Source organism: Anser brachyrhynchus (assembly GCF_964034855.1).
Source record: "Anser brachyrhynchus genome assembly, chromosome: 7".
Lineage (NCBI taxonomy): Eukaryota > Metazoa > Chordata > Aves > Anseriformes > Anatidae > Anser > Anser brachyrhynchus.
Window position 1 is genome coordinate 11,570,687 of NC_137701.1, and position 24,515 is coordinate 11,595,201.

General features: G+C 43.7%; 1 protein-coding gene across 4 annotated transcripts in view; it reads left to right on the forward strand.

Moving 5' to 3' along the window:
* TRPM8 (transient receptor potential cation channel subfamily M member 8) overlaps positions 1–24,515 on the forward strand; it is a gene marked incomplete at its 5' end in the record, with an annotated part of 141,129 nt that overhangs the window by 17,300 nt on the left and 99,314 nt on the right. Inside the window, one exon of one of the 4 annotated variants that reach the window (XM_080600173.1) lies at positions 18,550–18,641. The exons of 2 other annotated variants lie outside the window; for them this stretch is intronic. Of the gene's footprint in view, positions 1–10,446; positions 10,456–18,549; positions 18,642–24,515 lie in introns of those variants that run through there. One more of the 4 variants, XM_080600176.1, reaches the window with a different exon arrangement.

Genomic DNA, 24,515 nt, shown 5'->3' on the forward strand with positions numbered 1-24,515 from the left:
TCAGTGCTGTTTTGCTTGACAGGGTTGTGTCTGGACTGAGCATTTGGGCAATACCATGGAGCAGGAGGCAATGACACTGTAGATATACAACAGATAACAGGCTACTGGGTCAGAGCAGTAGCTCTCATCAGACCTTTAGAAACTCATACAGTGTATGATTAACGCTTGCTATCAAATGGAATCTTAAAAAAAAAAAAAAAGCAAAAAGCTGCTAACAAAGAGGGGAGGAAAGCTTATAATGGTTCACAACGATAGCTCTTACAGAGAGCTAACTGTCTAGCACTTCGTATGAAGCCATCTGACATACAGAGAGCACAACGGAGCCACGTCAGAATTCCTAATGTGGGGCATGACCTGCAGTTTAGCAGGTAGCCACTCAAGGACAACACTCCTCTGATACAGCCAGAGCCTGTAAGCAAAATTACGTGTCTTCTGTCAGTGTTTTGCTGCCCAACCTTTGGGTGTAACAGCTGAAATTGCTTCATGGCCTCGCAGCTCTCATGTGTCCTGTGTTGTGCCCTTTCCGGAATTAATGTGGAAGGCTCAGAGTATCTTGAACACTAGAGATTTGATTGGCATCGAAAGGTCTACCCCTTGGGTGCATCACCTAAGTGGGGAAACAATAAAGCACAAACTTCTACACATTTAGTATCATAAATGATGACTGAACCCAGGCTTGGTATGAGGGAGAGCACGGCTTGTCGAAGCATCAGAGTGGAGGATGGAACTGGGTACAGTGTGCTGGAAATAATTAGATGATCAGATTTTATGCTATATTAGAAAGTTGTTTTCACTGTTCTAGTAAAACCACTCCCCTGTTCATACACAAAAAGAAAAGTCATACTTTACTGCAGAGAAAGTAACTCTGAATACAACTTTTTATTGGCACAGTGCAGTACAAGCACAGGAACATAGCGGCCTGACCTGAATGAAATGACACGCCGGGCTGAGAAGCTTGTCCTGCAGTCTGCTCTGCAGCCAGCACTCGCTACTCTGCAAGCCTAGTCTCGTCTGTCTGTTTCCTTCAAAATTTTCTATCAGTGTCCCTGCATAAGCTCCGCGCTAAATATCTTTTATGTGAGATGCCGGGTGGCTTCACTAGTGAGTGCTCACATCTCTCCAGATCCAGCCATACATTCCTTCAGCCCCTGACCCTGCTGCTTGCTCCCCTTCTCTTCAGCGTGCCCAGCTGGCATTTCAGCTTGAGTTTTGACTGCTGCTGCGCTCCTTGAACTGTTAATAATAGCCGTGTGCTGGAAGGGCTGACTTGTGGCGCAGCTGTACGCTTTTGGCAGAGGGGCTTTTCTTTCTTGGGGGCACCCCAGCAGTTTGTTCCTAAACAACCCATGAATAGAGAATACCCCGTTTAGCAGTCTGCCCTGGCTTAAATGAGAGCCAGGAATTTACTCATATTAAGGGAAGTAATGTTTATTGCTCTAGTCAGGAAATAGCTTTATCTCTCATAAAGATACTTGAGCGATGCAAACAGTCTCATCTACTGCATAGGAATGCTATGGTGGTAGTCAGCGCAGCTTAAATCTGGCTGGCAGGCCTGTCTCATAACCACATGACTAGTTTCCTCTTCTTTTTAAGAGGGATTAGTGAGTAAAACTACTAAGGGTGTATTAAAACACTCAAAACTTTCTGAGAAATGACCGTGTTTAAAGAACACATCTGTTATCCACATTGGTGAGCCAGTCTGTCTAACTGAAATTGCCTTTTTCTTCTGGATTTTGGCAATACTTATTTCTAACAAACTTTGTTTCAAGGGGCATGCCAGCTTCCATCTAAGAAAGAGCGATCCATGGCAATCAGTTATTTAGTCACAACTTCCCTTGGACATTTTGGACTGCAGTAAAAGGACACTTTTGGAACAAAACAGACTGATACTGAGTTTTGGCGGCCTTAGGCATCAGAGCAAAAAACTCTGCATTTTCCATTTTTTCCCCCTGAAATCCTGAGTATTGTCTTTTTAATTGTCTTCAAATCGGTGATTCTTCTCTGAACGGAGCCGTCACAGCTGACAGCTCTGCCTGTGATATCTCCCTGGCGCTCTTCAACTCGCTTCCCACAACCATATGGCTGTCATGAGGATTTAACCTCTATTCTCAGTCGGGCTCTCATTTCCACAGGCAGATGAGAGCCTTGCCATCTACTGCCTAGGCAAACAGAACCACCACAGGCTCGTTGCATCATCAGAAAAGATGCAAGCTGCTTTCTGAGTAATAAAGTGGCTAAAAGGCTACAGCACGCGGGAAATGCAGAAACACTTCGGAAGAAAACTGAAACGAGCTCCTGGCAGAAGCAGTAAGGCTCTTGTCTTCAATAAGTGGTGGAAACTGCTAGGTAATTTTGTTGCTGATGGTTCAGATGTAGGAAGTCAAATGCATCATAGTTGCCTGCTATCTAGTTTCTTACAGCTCCATCTCACTTCTAAAAGGCATTATCATTACACTGCTCTGAGCGCTGTGGCAATAGCTAAGCTCTAGCCATCGTATCAGGGGCTTGAGGCAGACATAAGTCACTTAATAATTTTATCTCATCAGGCACATGTTTGTTAGGTAACCCCCACACTGGGAGGGTTCAGTGTTGGTGTTAAGTGTACAGGATGGGAATATTCCCTACTGCTGTCAGTAGTTTGGTGGTTTCTGAGAATATATTGCATAGCAGGGGTGTTGTCCCACCAATGTCTTCTCTGAGCTCTGCTGTCAGTGGACTGAACTACTACAGACTGCTGCTCCCCCACGAAGCTAGGACTGATTCAGGAAAAGCAACACTCATTTATTTTCTATATAAAAATTTTTACTTGATGTTTGAAGCCAATGAGCTGTACAAAGTTCTGGGTGGGGTATTTTGCAGCTACTGTTAGTGGTGTTGTCATTTAGCCAAGCTGTAAAGGAAGCTGTACAATTTTGGGGCTTAGGTACAGAAAAACTTGCCTAAGTGCTGGTGTAACATGCCGGTAGCTGCTCTGTTTGTTCCGGATACTTGATGTGGGCTGGGAGGAGCAAGAGAACAGTGTGCGCGTGGAGACTGCCGTATTTCAGCTATCAGTTGTGATATTTGTTCATTGTGTATTTACTGATACCATAAGTTATTTGCTGATCGGGCTGTAGCCTTGAGTGTGAGGAGATGGTACTAGACATCACATCAGAAGCTAACAGCAAGAACAGTAATTTAAATGTTTACGGGAGAAAAGCTATAACATTCACATACACTTGATTTTTTTGTCTTTTTTTTTTTTTTTTTACACTTTCCACAGCTCTTTGGAGAGTCAGAGACTGAAGAGTGATGTCTGAACTTACCTAGCTTTTTTTTTTTTTCAAGTTGTAAATTACTTTCCCTTCTAGGGTTCACATATGTGTGCATAAGTGTACGTCTGTGCACATGTATTCATGCATTTTTTGTTAGTGCCATGTAACTCTTCCAGGGCTCCTGTTGCTACAGTGCTGGGGACCTGCACTAGTTCAAGTGATTTCATGTTGACCTTGTGCAGCTTTGAGAGCTGCTTGTTGGTACTCGCACTGTTCAGCAGGATCTGCCATTTGCAGAGAAAATGGTATGTGAAATATATACTAGAAAGGCCAAAATAGAAATGGCCCATTGATCTGTGCCATGCTTAATAAAAAGGCAAATTTTATCAAATAGGATCAGACAGAAAACTTAAGAGTCTTTCTTAGGAAACAGATCAACTCAGCTTACATAGACCATTTTTCTTTTTCTTATTTTATCACACCAAGAAGCTCTTTGGTAATTATAACTTGAATTCAACCTTCACTAATTAACATGGGTCCCAGCATTGCATGATAATAACGTAATTTTCCATTCTTCCTTTATGCCTTCTAGTTCTTCACAATTTGCTCCTTGAATCACACCAACACCACAGTGCCAATGTCACTCATATCAGCTGGAAACTGAATCACAATTAGGATTCAGATACATAGGACAAAATAAAATAAATGTGTTATTGAAACTGAAATTTAGGAATAACCAAACAACACTGATTAGACTGAAAAAGAAATTCTCTCCAAAGGCACAAAGTGTTTTGTGCTGACTCCATTAAAGATTTTATGACTTCAGATGTACCTAAGCATAATGCTTTTACAAGAAGGGATAGCATGATGGATGATGATTTTTAGAATTGAAATAGCAGTGCTGCTCTTCAGCTGTGCTTGGAGTTGCTTACCAGCTTTTCTCCTGAGGCTTAATTAAAAAGAATTATACTGTCCATCTTCATATGAAAATAATGGCATGCTAGAAACATCAGTTTGCTTTGATGTTACTGACTGTTGCTCAAAAAGCAGCTGTACCCAGGTGTCACACTTTTATTTAATATGGCTGATTATCATAAATACTGATGCTTTCTTATAAGTCATGAATCTCAGCTTCATGGCCCTGGGAAGCTACAGGAGGCGAAGCCTCAGTTTATGGACTTGGAAAGAGAGCATATCCACAATAGCAAGTTGTTCGGTGTAGTCGGTCAGTGCAAAGAAATTCCTCTGCCCACTCCTTCCTGTTGCCTTCTGGAGGGGAGATGATCCCATGAGCTCGTGGGATGTTGCTGTTAGCTCCTCCTGACCGTGCTTTTTCCAACTCCCCTTATGCTGCTGCTGCGGTACACCCAGACATGCATACATTGTGGCACCAAGTAAAGCAATGAAATTGGGCTGAGGTGTTATCTCCCTCCAGATTAAGGTCCAGATGCTGATGCCTTTACAAGAACATGTTTTAGGGACCAGGATGTGTGTGTGCACAGTGCTGGACTCTGCCACCTGTGCTGTCTTGATCCTCAGGAGTACCAGCGCGCTGAAGTGACACAGGTTGCAGCACACCATCTGCACTCACATTCTTCCTGAGAAGAATAAAACCTGGGACTCCAAGGGCAAAGCGTGAGTCTGGAAGGTACATGGCTTATGTCCATTAACATTAAGAGAGCAAGAAGCAGAAGAATTAGGTGAGAGAGAAAATATGGTTTAATGTAGCACAAAGCGGGCAGACCAGAGCACTTGAGGACTGTGGAAGCAAGGCAGGAGGATTATAACCTAGTGTGTCCATGTGCTGAATCTGAACTGACATTTCAGGCTGGTCCTCGGTCCTGGTATGACACTGACAGGATCCTTCTCTCTTTCCTGGTGTTCTCCTGTGTGAGCAGATCGGAATTTTTTAATGGCAGTATCTGCCAAATCTCTTCCACAACTTTCAAGCACTTGAGGAGCTTGAAGCCTATTTGTCCTCAGAGCAAGAAACTCTTTGTCCATCAGACCCAGAGACCTCAGACGTTCATGCTCTGATTTCATCATAGCAGGCTAGTCTTCAACTAGTCAAATTCTGTGTACAAAAGTAGCAAGACTGGCATTTCATTGTGTTAGTACCTCTGTTAATACTATACAGATCATGAAAATGTTGAATAACTGCCCTTGTAGGTGGGTCTGCAGAAAAACACAGCTAAAACATAGATCATTAACAATGAATTTCTGGCAGTTGTGCACGATACATTTATTTTTATATCTTACGTCGTAATCACTTCAAAACCAGACTTTTCATGACCTTTCTTTTGCAGAAAACTGCTTAATCAGCTCTACTAACACAAGTCTTTTTTGCTGGTGTTGCAGGAGGTAGAACTTAATGGCCTCTAACCAAATAATGGAAGAATATTTGGAAGAATATTTCCCATATTAAGCCTAGGGCATTGCCAACATTTGCTACATAATACTGGCATTTAGGACAGATGAGATTTTTTGGCATCGTAATAAATGAGATTCACAATAACTTGGGAACAACAGAGGCGCATCCTCACAGCTCGGTAATTGCTAATAGCAGATCACCTTCCCTTCTCTAAGCTCTGAGAGGGGATTCTCATTCAAAGCTGTTGCATCCAAACAATTCATACATCTTCCAATCTACTGCTCATCTTTGTCTAAGGGATCATTTAAAAGAAGATAGACTGCCTCTTCCCCAGTTTTTCCCCGCTGTGTGTACGTGGTGAGGTTGTGGTTGGGCGGGCTGCAGGCAGGCAGAGCCCCTGAGCTGCCCACATGCCCCGCTGGCCGCAGAAGGCCAAGGAAGGATTTCTTGATGCTCTGCCAACCTGTCCCTTAGTGCTTCCTGCAGTCTTCTCTTCTCCCTTGGCAGGCAACAGTTTTGCATGCTTCTTTTCTAACTTACTTTTCCTAAAACCTGGCTTTTTCAAACATGCTGGAAATCATGGCCCAGTAGCCACGTGGGCATCCTGGTGCCTGTGTTATGCATGGGCAGATACCTTCCACCTCACTGCACTGCCCTTGGTCAAGCTCATGAACTGTATTTTTCCATAATATTATTGACTGTGGCGTCTGAATCTCCACAAAGTGCTAACGCTGGCCTCTGCTCCACTGCTGCCTCTCTGTCAAATAGTTCTTTGAGCTCAAAGATGATAAAAGCATTTGTTCTACAATAAAAGGAATTGGCTCTTAAAAAGCAAAGAGAACAGACTTAAGCCTTGACTAGAGCCAAGACTCTTCAACAGAAATTGTTTGCTGAAGAAACCTTCCTGTTTCCTTGGCACGTTACTGGGAAGGTTGGATCTGGCTGACAATGAGTTCTCCTGTTGCAATTCTGTAAGAATGAAGCATGAAACAAACATATTGGACAATCCATGAAATCAAGAACACAGAAAAGTCTACAAATTAGGAAACAGAGCTGTGTAGCAGTAGATCTGCAATTCATTTCATCAGATTTTCAGGCACTGACTTAATACTTTGTGGTGGAGAGTTGATACTTGTGCTAGAGAGATTAACTGTGCTTAAGTGGATTATGCTGATGCTGGGTGCTCTGCGCTGGGCAGAATCCCAAATTTCCAGACAAATGTTCACTTTTGGATGCTTGTCTCCACAGCTGCAATGTCTTTGATCTCTTGTGCAAATGGCCTGCTCAGTTTTCTAATAGCACAGCTCAAACATACAAGTAATTTGTTTAGGGGGCAACATAGCTACTGCCCTTGTCCTTATAATTACAGTAGAATTAGTTTGTCACTCTGAAAAATGAACCCAAATGTCTGCTTGTTCTGAAGTTATCAAGATCTGCAGTCCATGCCCAGTGTTGCATACACAGGTAAGGAGCAGCTCTCAAGAGCTGGATGCCTGCTGCATTAGCAGAGTAAACTCAATATTGCAGGTGGCTTGTCAGGAGCAGAGACACTAACTCAGCTCTGAAGTTGCACAGCTTGAGAAATGCATGTCTAGCTGAAGGCTCTGAACAAAAAACTGTGCAGCTTCTTTGAGATCAGTATACTACCAATTGGTTAAAAAAAAAAAAGAAAAAACACAATAGAAAAACAACCAAGAGGACAGAAGGGGCTTTCTGACAGCACTGTTTCCACTCTGATTAACCTGATTTATTTAAATTTAGGTATCAGTTGTGACTAATGCAATGGATTTGCATTGGATTGCAAAGGCTGATCATGAGCCAGCAGTGTGCCCAGGTGGCCAAGAAGGCATCCCAGCCAGGAATAACACCTCTCTTGTCTTCCATTGTGCCTGTTGTCATTCTGCTTGTTGTCCTTGGCATGACCAATAAGGCACAGTCCTGTTAAATAACACCTTCATACTGAACAAAAAATCAATCTCACACTGTATAAGGTTTATGTGGCAAGGTTTGGGTTTTCTGTGGTGGTTAGCTAGAGTAGTACTAGAGTAGAACCTACTGCAGTAGCTTCTTTCATGATTTAAAATATAGTGAACTCCACAATCTGACTTTGTGTTTGCAGAAAGGGTTGAAAAGGTAATTTTTTTTTGTCTGGACAGGACAGAGTTGTTATTTGTGGGGCCAGATAAAAAAAATATATATACATTGTAGATCTTATCAACCTTTGCTTTTGGTTTGGACTTCCCCATCTGAAACTCTTCTACTTTTTAGAAAGAGAAAGCTGGGCCTTGGGCAGAGATGTAAGACCTTACGTACTGTCCTCAGAGGCCTGGCACACTACAAATGGGCAGACTCCTTGCTCGGGTTGTGTAGCCCAATGTAACTTGGTGTTCTTGGCTATCTGAACAGCACAGCTTGTCCTTGCTCGTACTGAATGGTTTAAAACATGCCACGGATGATGATAGCTCTCTTCAATTGGCCAGATCCTCAGGTAAAATGTCCAGAGCTTGTTTATCTTTTATCTTAATTATCCTGTGAGACATATTGTGCAGTTGTTTCCCTGATTGTCTGGTCTTTTAAAGACTCTAAAGATGTGTGACAAAGGTTATGTCATGGACCAAATGTATTCCTTGGGTCAGTGCCCAGGAAGCCAAGTCTGGCACATCCTGCCCTCAATTTGCATGAAGAAATTGAGAAGTTAGTACGAGAAATTGTCTTTTATGCAAGAGACACGGGAATATTCATCCAATATTCATAAAAACTAGAAGATAATATTCTGATTCATCCTATGTGTATGAAAGGAGAAAATCAGAAGACAAAAGGATGGCTTGTGCTAGCTTTATTTTCCTCATGCAGTCAGTGCTGGAACTGGGCTTTGCATTACCAGACCTGTTAATAAAATACTCTGTAACAGCTAGAGCAGCTTGTGCTTAATGGAAAAACATGAAATGTTCCACTTGGAAACAATTGCCCTTTATGTAAGATGCATTTCTTCCCTCTCCCTTTTGTTCAAGGAATCTTACTTGGGGAAAAAAAAAAAAAGCTTGTCCCTTCAGACATCCTCTGTTCACGCTGCTTATTCCCCAAATCAGAATCATAATCCCTTGTTTGGACAACATAATGAGCTACACAAATATCAGTTGAGATAGCACAGACAGATTATAGCTCCCAGCAGGATGATGGAAGATGGGTCAGGCTTTAAATACCTCTGCCTTTATGCAACTGTTTTTCCTAAGGATAAAGCAAGAGGAATATAAACAAGAATTCTTTAGACAGATGGCCTTTAGTAACCTCTCCACAAGACATCTGCGGCTTGTAAATAAGAAGTGGTCCAGAGAGCAAGCCCTGACTGGAAGGGTTTTCCAGACCTGGCTGCAGAAAGCCATGTTGCGCAACTGAGGGGCAAGATGGTAGTTTTAAACTGTGCTTGACAGCCAAATCTTGCAGCTCCTTGGTTCGATGGTTGTTAATTTGCACATTAACAAGAAGACAGAGGATATTTATAGGAGCCATAAAGCGCAGGTTACTTGGTTTTCTAGTTTGATGTGACATGAAGGTCATCCTTCTGTTTCCCAAAGGGTGAACTTGTAAATGCAAAAAGGAAATTTCACCCATTGTGATTTACACTGTGACTTAAGCACTGGGTGCAAAGTAATGTGTGACAAGCACCCGTTTCTAATCCAGGTTCATAAACAGACCCTCAACAGTCTCTAAAAGTCCAGCTTATTTTGTGACAAATTTCTCTCTATATGCACTTCAGTCTTTGAGTGACTAAGCTCAACAAGTGAAAGACTGCAATCCTCCCTGATAACATATTTTCAACAACTGTCATTTTCCAAACTAAGTCAGGGGATCTTCAGGCTGTACACATTAGAAGCACCATTGCTGTGACACAACAGGAGGAATAAAATCTCCAGAGATACCTTCAAAGGCTTCTCTTAGAGTGTGCTGCAGCTGGTACATCTTTAAACTGGTTCACCTCACTTATTATCCGTTCATATAACAGGGCAGTGGGATAATATCCTTGTCAGCTCAGACACATAGCCTACTTCCAGGGTCAGCTTTGCCACAGAGGTCAAAAAACAAGCTATGAAGATTAAAAAAAAAAAAAAAAAAAAGCCTTTTTTGTTGTTGTTGTTGTTGTTGCAATGTACTGAAACCAAACTGCTTTCCAGTGGCTGATGTGAAATTTTCTGGTAATTTTCTGAGGAACCAATAGTGGTACAACCTTCTCTTTAGTTACAACAGAATCCGACTGGGCAATCTATTCTAGACCATCCGTTTGCTGATTCAGGCTTGATTTTTGCACTCAGTCTCCCTTAAAACCGCAGTGATTCGGGGAGATGGACCTGCGGGAAGCAAACTGGGTGCTGGCTGCAGCAGTGTCAGCGCATGATGCCCCTAGGCAACCCATACCAGCTACGGCTCTGGAGCTCTGGGTGCTTTCTGATTTTGTAGTCACCCTGTAGGCAGCAGATCTTCACCGTATGAGTGTAGGTGCCATTTATAAAGATTACGAAGTCTCCAGCACTGCCTCCAGTAGCACAGCTGGTTGGTTTGCTACTTGGGTTTAGGCTTCTGCAACGGCAAGAATTTGTGGAAGAGTTTGTGGTCCTGCGCAGATAAGGCACAGGTGTACACAGTCTTTTTTTTGTTGTTGTTGAACCAGATTTAAATTTGCCTGTGTGAGTGGCACTTTGTCAGCTGAAAGCCGTGCAATCACACAGTACAATCGTCAGTCATCTGTGAAGGTGCCCATGAGTGGAAGGGGACAAGACCAGGAAGAACAAGGCGAAAAGTATAAAGCTGGAGTAAACAGGAAGAATACAAAGGGTAGGTATGCTGTGAGTGGTGTGGCATAGGGCAACCTGAACATTCCCTCTTCCCCTATAAAATACAGGAAAAGGATCAAAATGGGAGCAAAAAACAGAAGCAGATGGGTCTGAGCTTTCATTTTACTGTGAAATGACAGATAAAAGCTGGAATGGCAAGATGAAGAGAAATCAACCGTAAGAACAAAGTGCTGAAACAGATAAGACTGCTCAGGGATTTCCTTCTGAGCTGCCAGTGCTTGGCTACAAATGTTTCTTAGACTGTAAACTTAGGAGGGAAGAATATTAGCGCGTAACAGAATATAACTTACTTTCTAGAGTATTGGACTTCATTGGTACTGATTAACCTGTCCCATTTTTCTGTCGTACAGTGCTGTTTTGCGTTAATGAAATCAGTATTCTTGAATCCAGATGATGGGCTAAATAATGGACTAAATGGTGGGCTGGAGCTGCCTCACAAATCAGGAATCATCCTGTGCAGTGAAAGACTGCCTGGATGCACCAAGTCTGCTCGCATGCTCTATGCATTTGAGGGACGAGTGTTTGTCTCTAAATCTATGCACTAGAACTAGCTGTGACTTGCATCCCGTCTCTCTTGGCATTATACCTGGGAGAAACACTTGGCTAAGTGTGTAAGTGTCTGAGCTTTAGCTCGTTCACATCAGCATGCAGTGCAAGCTTCGCTGTCAGCTGCTCTCAGTTAGAAAATGGTCCTTCAGTTTAAGGAAGTACTCTCAGAAAACTGCCCCACAGATCCAGCATCCCCTTTTTCTACAGGAATTAGCGGTGTCAAACATTTTGATACATAGAGCTCATGGCAGGGGTCACTACTGGGCCTCCTGAGTTCCCAACTTTTCCTATTATGTATGTCTAGGACTCTAAATGACAGTGACTGGTACCAGCCCAGCCAGTGTATTTATACATGGCATACAGAATTATTCTGGGTGGTAAAGACACTGCAGATAGGGGAGATAATGTGGAGAGGAGGGGTTTGGTTAGGATGAAGAGTAATGCATTTAACCCTACGTTGAACTAGCATGGGCAGAGCTCTGGAACCACTGATGCGAATGCAAAGCAGGTGATGTGCACAATGCCTGCTTTGGGTGGGATTGCTGTCCGTTAATGCTTTCTTGTATCCTCAGATACCTAGCTGGAAAAGGATCTTGTTGTCTGGGACTTCCCAATGAACTGACTTCTGTCTTCAGTATCTATCAGCTGTTAAAGCCAGCAGTTTGGGTTGCTTGCACAGCAACCACTGGAGATGAAATGAAACACCACTCTTGTGTCTTCTCCTCATCTCCCAAGTCGAGTACAAAGGCCATTGATGGATTACAGTCAGAGGCCAGAAATAAATAACATAAGCTGCCTGATTTTACTTGTCCTGTCAGACCTTTGTAGGATGGTTGAGGGTCTTTCTCAGCATAGGATTTGGAGACCACTGTTGCCTCTTTAATATTGGATCTGAGATGATGTGTGCGGAGTGTGTATCGTGACTTGCAATTCAGGTGCTTAAATTGAGGAATAAAACTGCAGCTAAGTGATCATTGCCCTGTTGGGACGATTGTCACTGGAGAAGAATTACATGTATAAATGCTTGCAGGGTTAGAGGACCTATTTTGCAAAGTGTTTCCATACTTGATTGAAGAACTATAGTGAGTAAAGATGCTAATTTTCCCAGAAAAACATAACAAAACATAATAACAATAATAAAAAAGCCAGTTTTGACTTAATTTACCTAAGTCATTGGGAGATGCAGTTCAAAACTTGGCTTTACCTTTAGCATGTCATAATAAAAACTGGGCACTCAGGGAAGGGTTTATGAGAAATGAATTAGGAAACTTGTCTGGCAAAGCTTTTTTCACCTTTTACCAACACATATGTAAATTGTGTAGGCTGCGTGCCCAGTGTGGGTGGAAGGCTTAGAGATGATTCAGCTAAATGGAATGTAAATGAAGTCCTCTGTAATGAAATAAGTGGGAACATTTGGGGCTTTCATTAATTTTATACTGTAAAAAGATCATTCAAGGAGCTGTTTCTAACTCCTGAAAGATAATTTTCAAAAACCTTATTAGAGATGGATCGAGCTAGGGCTTTTGTTAAACCTTCAACAAGAAATATTTGCAAAATCCTCTTATCCCTGGTGCCAAGCATGAGTTGAGAAGTAAAATCTCGAGTGTCTGAAAGACGTAGCCAAATTGAATTTAACATGGAGAAGTTGCCAATAGCTGGAGCTAGGCACGGCATCTGAATTGAAGAGCTACTGGAAGGTAATTTTCAGTGAAATCACTGTTCAGGTAATGACCCTTTAATAACTTCATCCAAGGGCCAAAGAAAATAGAGAACAAGATGGGTTGCTAGAGGATGAGTAGGAGTCAGCTGGGCTAACTTGCCACCTTCATAGTTCCAGGCCAGTGTGTAGGAATTTAGCCACGAGGTTTACCCAAAGGCGGCAGTAGGGCACATGTCAGATGTGTATTTCTGACATTGTTTCTAAAAAACATGATGCAGCAGGTGGTCTTGCAATTGCCCATAAGTGCACTCAATCAGGTATTAGAAAAATGCTTCTTTAGAAGCTGGGACAATCAACTCTCTACTGCTCACCACTGTTTTCGCACCACAGTTTGTGTGCTGAGCAGGTAGAATAATGCAAACAAAACAGTGCTTCATGTGTGGAGAGGTTGTGTGGTCCACGTCACTGCAAGTCTGGAGATGGTGCAACTATTTGTTTGAAATAAATTTGCTGAAAGAATCACCGTAAGACATCAGGATAATCATCTGTGTTATTCCACTATTTGGAAGCTGTTAAGGAGGGGATATAAAGTGAATATAAAAATAATTTATATTATGCTTACATGGTGATGCTGTGATGGCAGGGGCTTCGGGGAGGTGTGGAGCCCCGGCGCTGCCCTGCGTGAGAGCAGAGCCAGCTCCAGCCAGCTCCAGCCAGCAAGGACCCACTGCTGGCCACAGCTGGGCTGGGATCGACACCAGTTGCACCTCTGGGAGAGCACGGCGAGGGCAGGGGCAGCCCGTACCTGTCCTGTAGCAGATGTGACTTTGAACGGTGGTTAGTGCTGTGGTCTAACCCCGGCAGGCAGCTCAGCTCTGAACATCCCCCCAGTCCTGTGGCTGCGGGGTGTCCCTGTGGCAGCCTGGGCCAGCTGTCCTGGCTGCGTCCCCTCCCAGCCCCCTGTGCACCCCCAGCCCCTCGCTGTGGGGGCAGCACGAGGAGCAGAGCAGGCCCTGGCTCTGTGCAAGCGCTGCTCTGCAGCAACTGAACCAGCCGGGTGCTGTCAGCACGGTTTCCATCACAAATCCAAAACACAGCACCATATTAGCTACTATAAGAAAATTAACTCCATCCCAACCAAACCAGTACAGATAGTTAGGCGAAAATATAGTGGCCTGCTCTGGCTTTGGCTTTCAACATAAGAAAATGTCTTGGGTTCATGTGGGTTGTGCCTATGTAACAAATGGAAAGAATTTAAGCTGGACTAGGCACAATAGACTCTTGCTCAAGGGAGCATCACCGTGCGGATGCAACAGAAGACCTTTAAGTGAGAGATAATTGTGATGCAAATAGTGCTGTGATTCACAAATGCCTTTTATGAAGTAAAATGGCCATGTGCAGCTCTGACGCTGGGTAACCACATGGAAGCAAAAATATCTCAGCATAGCATGCGCCGCTCCAGTGATCCCCATCGGTCAGCATTCATGCTTCAGCAGAGCAATGCTGGGAAATAGATCTGGGCAGAGTAGATACAGAACTGAGTATAAATCCTCGATTCTCATTACCTCAGCACCCAGAAAATAAATTAATAGGTCGTTAAAATATATTATTTTTTATTGGAACCAGTGGTTGATTACTAAAATGTTAAAACTTCCAAAGTATGAAACTTAAGAAATTTTCATGACATAGTATATGTTCCTTGCAGTATTTTTTCTCTCTCTTCTTTTATTTTTTGGCACTAGAATAATGTCTTATTATGTGAAACTGCCCCAATGTTTTCTTCCTGTGGATTTCTGAGAGCAGCTGGATCTGGAGGTTAAACAATTGCAGCTTTTGAAAAGAGAATGGGTTGGGAGCACCAGTGTCATGAGGCACAGCCGGAAAAGAATTTTTGCAGCAAAAAGATCTGTTAATGAATTCTGGGTATTTATAGCTCTGTGAGCTTTCCTGCAGAGTTTATCTCCATGGGAAGTTATTAGCTCAAAAGTGAGCTTAGTCACAAGCTGCTTATAGGGAATATTTCTATTTATAATATTCTCGTGTCGGTAGCTGGTGGTTTTTATGGTTGTTTACTAGTTGAGGTGGCCAGTACTGCTCAGGTCAAAATTTATTCCTTTACGTAACTGTCTCAGTGGGGAAAGAGCAATGCAACTGTGACAGGTAGAGAAATGCGTGCTTTGCGAGGCTGGGATGGAAGTGAAGACAGAGAGATGCTGAAGCCCTCTTGCTTGTCCACTCACCCTGTATTTACGCTGAGCAGCAAAGCAGGGGTTCCCATGGCAAAGGGGCAGAACAGTGGGAAATGTATCGATGCTGATGTTATTTTTTCATCCATTTACTGCTTTATCTGATCAGTAGTTCACGGAGCAAATTTTCCTTTTGCAGTGAGGGTGAACGGGGCGTACATATGTCAGCACAGCAGAACAGCTTGGAGCGTGAACTGATATTAAGGCCATTCATGCATGAAATAATTTGTTTTCATAATAGCAGCAGAAAGCCAGCTTATGCATCAGTGAGATGCAGCAGCCTGCTAGTCACTAGGGAAATGGAATACGATTGTTGACTGTGCACTCTGGTAAACATGAATGGATTTTGTTGGGTTTATGTGCATGTAGGAGCTCCCTCTTTGTTGCCACTGCCACAGAGCCTGCGCATGATCCTTCTGATTTTCTTTTGCAAGCACCTTGCTGCAGAAGTGGTGTCTGAAGAAGCTGCGTGCCTTTCCACAGGTGGGGCTCCTGGTGTGGGTCTGGTATACCTCTACTGGGACACAGCCATGGGGGGGTTCATAACATGCAGGGCTGTTTAGAGTCTGGTAAGGCCTTGCAGGGGCTGGCAAAGGAGGAGGGAGGAAAGAAAGTGACACCCTCCCTGTCTAGAGCATCTCCTGAAAAGGAGGACCAGTGCCTGCCTGGTAGGTGAAGGCTGGAAGCATGCTAAAGTTGCCAGTCACAGAGGAGGAACAGTGGTAGTCTGTGTCCCCAGAACTGTCACAGTTGGCTAAATGTTTGGCTACTTAGCCTGCAATTCACAGAGGTTTTGGAGCCATTTTTCTCTCATCTATTAAATATCAGACTTAATTAAGGGATTCGAGGAGGCCTGGTTGCAGGAGACATGCCAAGCATTGCCAGCCAGCAGCAGATAAGCAGAAGAGCAGTTCTAGGAACTAAAACAGAGGAGAAACAGAGTGGTGTTTGAAATGCAATATTACATGTGGCCTCTGACTCGTTAACAAGCCTGACAAAACTGCAGCTGCTCAGCTCTGTGCCAACAAGTGCCCATTTCTGTAGTAAGCCAGAAAAGTCAGCCTTTGGTGGTAAAACTCAGCTTCTAGAGCAGCCGTGAATCCTTCAGCACCAAGCTCCAGGCTCCAAACAATACAAGCCTCCCTGGGAGGGCACACTTCAGGACTTCAGGACCAAGCTAACGAGGCAGTGGGGGTTTTATTTTGAGCACCAGTAACACTGTACCGAGCACCAGCTGCTGTACAGAACAGAAGTTAGTTACTCTTTTTAGAAAGTGTAATGTCACAATTTGTGACTTCCTACTCACTGCAGGTCAGGCCCAAGAGGATTTCAAGCCACTTGACTCCAGTTACAACCAATTGTACCTCCACAAGCGGAAGGCTGGAAGTGAACGTGAAGCGTTGAAGCCCATTAGGTCTGCATTCAGAGAGTTTATCATGCAGTGCTTAGGCTGCCTTAGCAATTGCAGAATCAGTCAACAGTGCAATATCGGGCTCCCTCAAACTCAGCTCATAGCAGCCTCTGCTGTGTTAAAGCCATTAGTTGAGCTCCCTTACCAAAACCTCTGTAATGTCACTCTTTTGCTGTCACTGGGTGTTATTAACTGTTGCTCAGGACCCTTGAGGGTGTATTTTTCTTTTATTAAGTAGGCTAAATGGCATTCCAGGCAGCCCTTCAGGAAGCTGAGGTTAGCTGGAGTTCTTTGCTGGTGAGACAGCCCTGCGATTCACATAAGCACAGCAGTTCACCTAAAGCCTACGCTGCAGTGCCCCCATTTTATATCATCAAATCTCTCGAAAAGAGACGTGATTCATGAACCTGAGATGCTCCGGTGCTAACATCTCCCATTTGCAATAAGTTTGAAATGTTCACAGGAGTTTGCAACCCCCACTGCCAGACTGCTGGGCTGCAAAGCATCAGTTTTTGACAGATTTATTTTGTTTTTGACATGGACTGAGGACTATGCGCTAGCTTAGGTGTCTGTGAAGATGGAGAGAGAATCAGTCTCTTTTTACCAAGAGGGAGAACTGCAGCTGAAGATGTCTTCACAGCTAAAATGTCACTTGGAAGTATAGATTGCCTTGCCATAGGCAGACCTTTTTAGCGATGTCTGTACTGATGAGTCCCTGACTCCAGACAGAACTTGATCTACTAAGCTATTGCTTTGATGGTCAGCCTGAGAAATAAAACTCCTAAACTCCATTTAATTACTTGATGATGCTGCTTGCTTCCAGGACCAGAGGAAAGTTGGTTCCATGTGAATGTGTGCTCCCAAACATCTCCATTTCCATATCCTAAAGGGAGGGAGATGTCTGTCAATCCGCAAAAAGCGTGCTGTGTCAATCCTGATAACGAAGAGGCAACGGCTCCAAACAAAACAAGGCAGTGACAAATTTTTAATGCTGCTATAAACCCCTTTGAAACGAAGCATGTCAATGTGTTATGTGGAAAATTAAAATGATGCAAACAGGACTCAGGAGCTGGCAGTATTTCATAGTTTATTACACTCATCCCGCATGGAGCTGGCTTTAATTCTAGCTGCACATGCAGTTTTTTAGCCCTCAGCCTTGCTGGTGTCTCATGTCGACATCAGCAGGAGCCTTCATCAAATACGTTTTTCTTTATACCAATAATTTTTATAGAATTTGGCTGCTTGCCACTCCAGGACCTTGTAGTTTCAGAGGAGTTCAAGTGGTTCCTCAGCATAATTACTTCTCTGAGAAGATTAAGAAAAGCTTAGATCTGGCAGAATGAATACTTTGCGTTCAAGAAGCAATGTATTTTTCTTACCCAATCTGACAGAAGAAAACTAAGACTTATTCAGGTTTTAGTGAAAAACGAAATATTATGAAATGTAAATCCACCCTTTAGTTGTCTTCTGCAGAGGAGAAACATCTCAGCTTTATATAACTATTTAACCCTCAGCTAAATAGAGATGGACTGTATAAACATGCAGAACTGCAATGATGTTTATTTCCTCTGAGGAGGAAGCTATGAAATGCTCCCTTGCTGAATCACTGTTGAGATGTGTGTGGAGGAGCCTGGGGCACGTAACATCAGACAATTCATATTTTTCTCTTCCCATATAAGTTTAAGCTTAAAGCAAAAGTTGGTATCTGAGATCTGTGCAGCCAAATTATCCAGAGGCTGACGACCCTTTAATTAGTGCAAAGCACAGAATGCGCAAAGCAGTTTGTGCAAAACAGGAGGAGTTAGGGCACAGATGTCAAGTGCTCCTCTCTTGCATGCTCTTACTTGTCAACAGAAAAGTATCTGTATGGCTAAAGAGGAACTACTTAGCTATCAGTCAATCTCAAGGAGAAGGCTTGTACCAACAGCTGATTTTCCATAACTAATACCAACTATGGATTAAAAAACTGCTTGTAAATGCCTGAGAGGTTAAACAATTTATTAGCTTTATGATATTGAATGCTTGATATTAGAGACAATCAGATGCCTCCAGAAATAAACGGTGGTATTGAACTTTTACTTGTCCAAATTTTATCAGACAGGAAAAAAATATTCTTTCGTATTATTCCACACTTTCATGTGCTTTTGCCCCTTTTCTGGCTGGAACTGTACATTTAATTGGAGGCTTGGCCCTTTTGTTTTCCCACAGAAATAGTTGAGTTTTTAATTGCACTGAAGAAAATGGTGTATGCTGCAACAGAAGACCGCCAGAGTCTTTTCCAAATAATTTGAGGAAGCAAGGTAATTGTTTGCTTAGCTGACAGCTTGAGGAATGGAACTGGGCTCTCCAAAAGCCAAAGCAACACTTCAGGTGGTAATGGCAACTGAATAAAAGCGGATCTTAACTATTTATAGGCTGGAAGAAAACATAAGGGAAAAAATATTTTCAACTTGTAGGGGGTGGAATTGGTATTTCAATAAGAGCTTTTGTCTAAGAATGCCTGGAAGTAAAACTGGATAAAGAATATTAATAAAAACTGTTTAGTGGGTGCAAGGCTAATCTCTAACTAAAGTTACTTGCTTCTTCTGGCCAGATCCTCCAAAAGAATCAAGACCCCTTCTCAGCCTCTGTGGCAAAGGGTGCTGCATGAAGTCAGTGTGTTTTACTCTAATGGAAGCACTTAGCAGCATAAACCTATAGTAGTACCCTTTTGTAATCCTGGCTGTGCAGCTATGTCCTGTAGGGCTAACCCAGTGGGAGCACTTGAAAAAATGTCAAACTTGTAACTGAATGTAATGTGAACCCAAAAGTGTATGCATCACTCTGCAAGGGTTAATATTAGACTCTGTTGCAGTACTTTACTTGAATAATTTCCTTGACAGAAGTGACTATCGGTACGCCAGGCTTGGAAGTACTGATTTAACCACAGGACTGCTGTCTTGAAGTTTTTAAAGACTAGCCTCCTGTCTCAAATTCTCTGATCCTCACATAAAGGCATGCTTTCCTGTGAGCCCGCTGAGAACTAAGCCCCAGAGCTACTTTGTAGAGGCAGGACTTGCCATGTGTTCAGGGCTCAGGATTTGCACTTGTCTGCTCTAAATTTCCAAGAATATCAACTCAACTTTTAGACTAGAATACTTCAGTTAGAAAATGGGCCTACAAAGTTCATCAGGCCCAGCTGGCTGACCAGTTCAGGGCTAACTAAAACCTAATGCACATTATTGAGGGCAGTGTCCAAATGCCTCTTGAACACTGACAGCCATGGGGCATATTTCTCTCATTCCCAATACCAGTCCCTTCATCTCTCTTAATAATTCCCTTTCCAGCTGGCTCTCCCATTTTTCCTCTCTGTGCTTCTGCCCTCCTCCCCAGCCCTATTTTTTCTCCCTCCAACTCTCCCCTGCAGCGCAGAGCTACAGGAGGTGACTGTTTCCCATGGGATGGACGATCACTGCTCTAGGGGGGTACCTGAGGAACGACGAGCATACAGACACTGACACTACAGCATCCTCCCTCCCAGAAGTGATGTGTGTGAATTAATAAAAAGTTGCTTTATTCCCTGCCCTCGTGGCAGTTTTTCACAGTCCCTTTTCATGGAGCAATGGGTATAGCTATGCCAGTTGGGCACGCGTGGGCCCAAATGGGCCGCTGGGAAGTCCTGCTGGTGCTGCTGCAAGGCCCCAGGGGGGTTAACACTGGCTGGGCAGTGTGGAAAGCGCACGGGGGGAGGAGGTTAGGGTCTGGCAGTGATGTAGGGCCAGCGGGTGCCTGCTCAGCACATGTAGGCAAAAAAACAAAAGGCCCGAAGGCAGCTCCAGGCCTCGCTCTGGAGGCGTCCCCAGGTGCTGAGGTGAGGGGCAGCCCAAAGCCACAGCCAGCATCCTGCCCAGTCCTGCCGGGCACCCCAAGGCTTTCTTGCTGAGGGTTCCGGGAGAGCTGAGCAGGGTCCCGGGGCACTGCTCAGTGCCGCCTGGGGACGGGACGGGACGGGGTGGGGCCTCAGCCATTGTCCTGTCATGGAGGCCGACACCTCCACCAGAAGTTCCCCGCCTCATGGAGCAGCGAGGTCGCCTCTTGGCCTCCTCCTGTCTAGACCAAACTCAGCGTCCTCAGCCTCTCCTCACAGGACGTGCCCTCCAGCCCTTATGCCAGCTTTGTTGCCCTCCTCTGGGTGCTTTTCAGGACCTCAACATCCTTTTTGGTTTGTGGACCCCAGAACTACATGGAATATTCAAGGTGAGGCTGCACTAACACTAAATACAGCAGGAGAATCACCTCTCTTGACTGTCTGGCTGTGCAGTGGTTAATGCACCTCCAAATGTGGTTTGCCCTCTTGGCTCTGAGCCTGCTTCCAGTCAGCAGGGACCCTCCCAGACTTCCAAAACCTCTGTTAAATTGAGGGGAGTCCAGCTGTAACATCTGCTAACGCCCTCGGTACTCTGCGGTGAATCCCCTTGGGCCCCATGGACTTATGAGCATCCAGCTGATATAACCGGTGGCAATTTTGGTGGCTACAAGTAAAAAGTCCCTGCTCCCCCAGCAATGGTCCTCCAACTCTGAGGACCAGACAGCCCAAGATCTATCATTAATATTAAAAACTGTTGGACTTTTTTCTCGTTACACCAAACATTTTAAACTCAGCTCTTTGATGGTCACTGTGGCTAAGACAGCCACCTACCATCACCTCTCCCACAAGGCCTTCCCTATTGTCAAACAACAATACGTGACTAGAAGAAAAGTTTTACATATTTCTGCATGGCTGTATGTGTACCACAGGTGTACAGTGTTCAAACATCCACAGTTAGAGTCTGAGACACAGCTCTGAATGCCATATCACAGAACAGAGCTGAATTCATGCCTGGCTAAAGAGGGAAGTTAAATAGTTCTGCTCTGGGAATCAGTTCAACAGAGGACCAGGCTTTATTCAAGTCTTCATTGCTTCACTGTTAAAAAAAAAAAAAAAGTGCAGTAAACTGTGATGAAGTGTAACTGTAAACAGTTGAACCATTCAGCTGGAGTGCTTCATCCATAGCCCAACAAAGTTCAGGCCTGACTCATTTCATAATTCATGTTTTGTCCCTTCTCTCAGCAGAGGTTAAGCTGGTGTACTTTTTTTTTTTTTTTTTTGTGTTAACAGAATCAAGCAATTTGTAGACTGCAGGAAAATAATAAGTTACTTGCTTATTGTTCCTTATTTTCAAGTACTCTGACAGCTAAGGACTCCTAGATACTGTGAGCTCATGAATGCTTAATGTCTAAACTTGATCAAATCTGTACAAGCTTCATCACTTCTACTAGCACAAGGAACACTAATAGGACACATAGGACATGGCTATGCTGAAGGTTAGGGCATGGTGTGCAATTTGACTTCCTACAGGTGTAAAGTGGCTGGCAATTTTCTCATGGGCATCAGCAGCTTCAACCAGTTTGATAGCAGGTATGAGCATAAGTCGTTTGTCCTGACTTTGAAGCAGTTTGAGCTGTGACCTGGAAGAGTAAGCCTTTTATTGTCAGTTTGGATTGCATAAGAGAAGCTATAAAAGCTGATTGTAGTTAAAGTAACGTATCAAGCTGTCATGATCTGCATTGCAGGAAGGCACTCACTGAACAGACAATACTGCTGCCTGCCTCTGTATCACAGAGGGGTTCCTGTTACAGCTCAGGCTCTCTGGAGGGGGTCACAGAAGCTACCAAGCCATGAACAGCTGAGGTTAAGGTGACTCTAAGATGAGAAAGTGTTGCAGTTCATAATCCCAACATTTAACCTATTTTTATCTTAGCTTTCTGGGCTCTCAGATATTTTTATCTGCAGTTTTCTGGGCATACTTGGATAACGTGCTCTAGTGATGCATTTCATCAGTCAAGTATGTCAACCGCATGAGCCTGTACAGCCTACACGGGCTGACATAAATAACAGTGCAGAAGCTGCTCCTGTGTTTGACCTGATGGGCAACAAGTCATGTGGAGGGGCTGAGGGGCTGTTGGCTGCTGAATTGGACTAACTTAGGCTTATTGTAACTGTTGATAGCTTGATAGCTTGGAGTTGATACAAGTGATTTCAGAAAATGTTAAATAAGTATTTCCTTATACTTGTATGGTACACAAAAGTTGCTTTTATTTAAATGAGGAAAGAATATGCACAAGAGCTAGAAAAAGCTGAAGCCCGTTCTCCTATGCTTAATATCTGCAACAGGAGGGTGAAGATAGCACTTCCCTGTGTAGCTTCTTGGTACAATTTGAGAACCCTTTTGTACTATTCACCTTATGGCAAAACTAGGGCAGAAATGTTCACTGGGAAGCTCTGTGCATGCATGGTGGGAGATATGCTGTTTTCTACTACAGAATTCACTTGCTTGCGGTATCCACAGCTTTTCCAGGTTGTGTTGCAAATCCTTTCCCTCTGTGGATATTACTCCTTAAAAAAGGAAAATAAAGGAAACAAGGAAAGGAAGACAGGGAACTAGAAGTGTGGAGGATGATGATGACAGATGGGGAGGAATGTGTTGGATAACTATTATCCCCTAAAAAGGATAGTTAGTCTACATGGCTTCCGTAAGGTAATATGGGACCAACAGAGTGCATTGCAACTGGGAGGGCATGAAAACTGCCAGAACAGAAGCATAACATTAGTGTCCTTACTGTCAAGACAAGCTAGCCAGGATCTCAAACACATGGCAGGAATGGAAGGTGCTAAAGTGAAGCTGCCATCCTGTGAAAGAAGTGGAATGGATGGTAAATGGAGAGAAAAACCTCGAGTGAAAGCAAACCGAGCTGATCAGAGCTCAGGCTGGGCTGTGGTCTTATGAGCAAGCTTTTGCTTCTGTTTCTTCCAGAAGGACTTGAATTGGGATGTATTAATGACTCAGAAAACAGATCTAGAAAGGGCGTACTGTGCTTTTGGTGTCTGTGGAAGCAAAAATATGTAGTTAGTAATGAGTTAGGATGACTAGCATTACAGTGAGCAGATCAGGTTTAGAGGGTAAATTCTCCTTTTTGAACAGAAAATGATTATTTTCACTGCAGTGAAAATTACTTATTTAAAGTTACTTAAATAAAATTACTTATTTCTCAGTTACTTATTTAAAACCCAGAAATCTGTTTCAATGAGGAGGGGCTGGAACATGTCCCCTTGCTGCTCATCCTGAGTGGCTCCAGAGCAGGTGAGCCCGTTGGTAAGAGCACACTAATAAGCCACCTGAGTGGCAGAAGTATCCAGAAAAATCAGTTTAGCCTTCCATGAAAAAGATGTTGATGGTGTGGAAGACAGCAGAAAGAGGAGGTGTAGCTGGAGGATAAGAGCAGGCAGAAAATCAGGAGGATGGCAGACAGGGCCCCAAGCAGCAGAGACAGGTTTCCTGCACTGTGGACTTCTGTTGCTGCTGGTTAATTTGCTAAACGTGAATTTGCATGCTTCACTGCCGACAGAGCTGTTTGGTTGTTTGGTGTCTTTTTTTTTTTTCTTTTTTTTTTTTGGATGGGAGGACATGACAGTAAAGCAGTTTGAGAGACAGAGGTTAGAAGGCAGGTCAGACCAGGTCATGGGTAAAATCTGAAGACAAACTGAGATTCAGTGGAGGAGAGTTTCAGAAGGAAGAATGAAGAACAGGAAATGAAGCTACAACAATAAACCTTATCCTGAAAAATGCCAGATTGTTTTTCATTCCAAAAAAATATCTCCTCGGTTCTCAGGGTAGGACTCCATTTGGTGGGATCGTAGAGAAAACAGTGAGTTCACTGGGGAAAATGGGACGTGCCAGATGTCCAGATGCTGAGTGAAGTGCTTCGCTCTTCCTGCTGAAGTCAGATTTAGCATACATGAAATTTAGATTTCTCAGGCTAAAGATCTGGGGTGATAAATGACCCCTGCAGACCAGAGGAAGGCACACGCTATTCATTGTTCCGTGCCTGTGAATTCAGGTAGGCCTGATGTGTGATGTAGAGAACAGAATTGTGATGTAGAGAACAGAATTGTGATGTAGACAACAGAGTTTGCTTCACCCAGATGTGATTCTTACAACAGGAACTCTCCTTGTCTGCACTGAGAAGGAAAAAACGTGCTAGAGAAACAGTCATGAAGCTGAAGAAGAGGGAGAGAGAGCTGCTTGTAGTTCCCAGTGCTCCCTTGAGACCGAGGTTTCCTTGCTTCCTCTCTTGATGTAGCAGCCCTGTGGTTT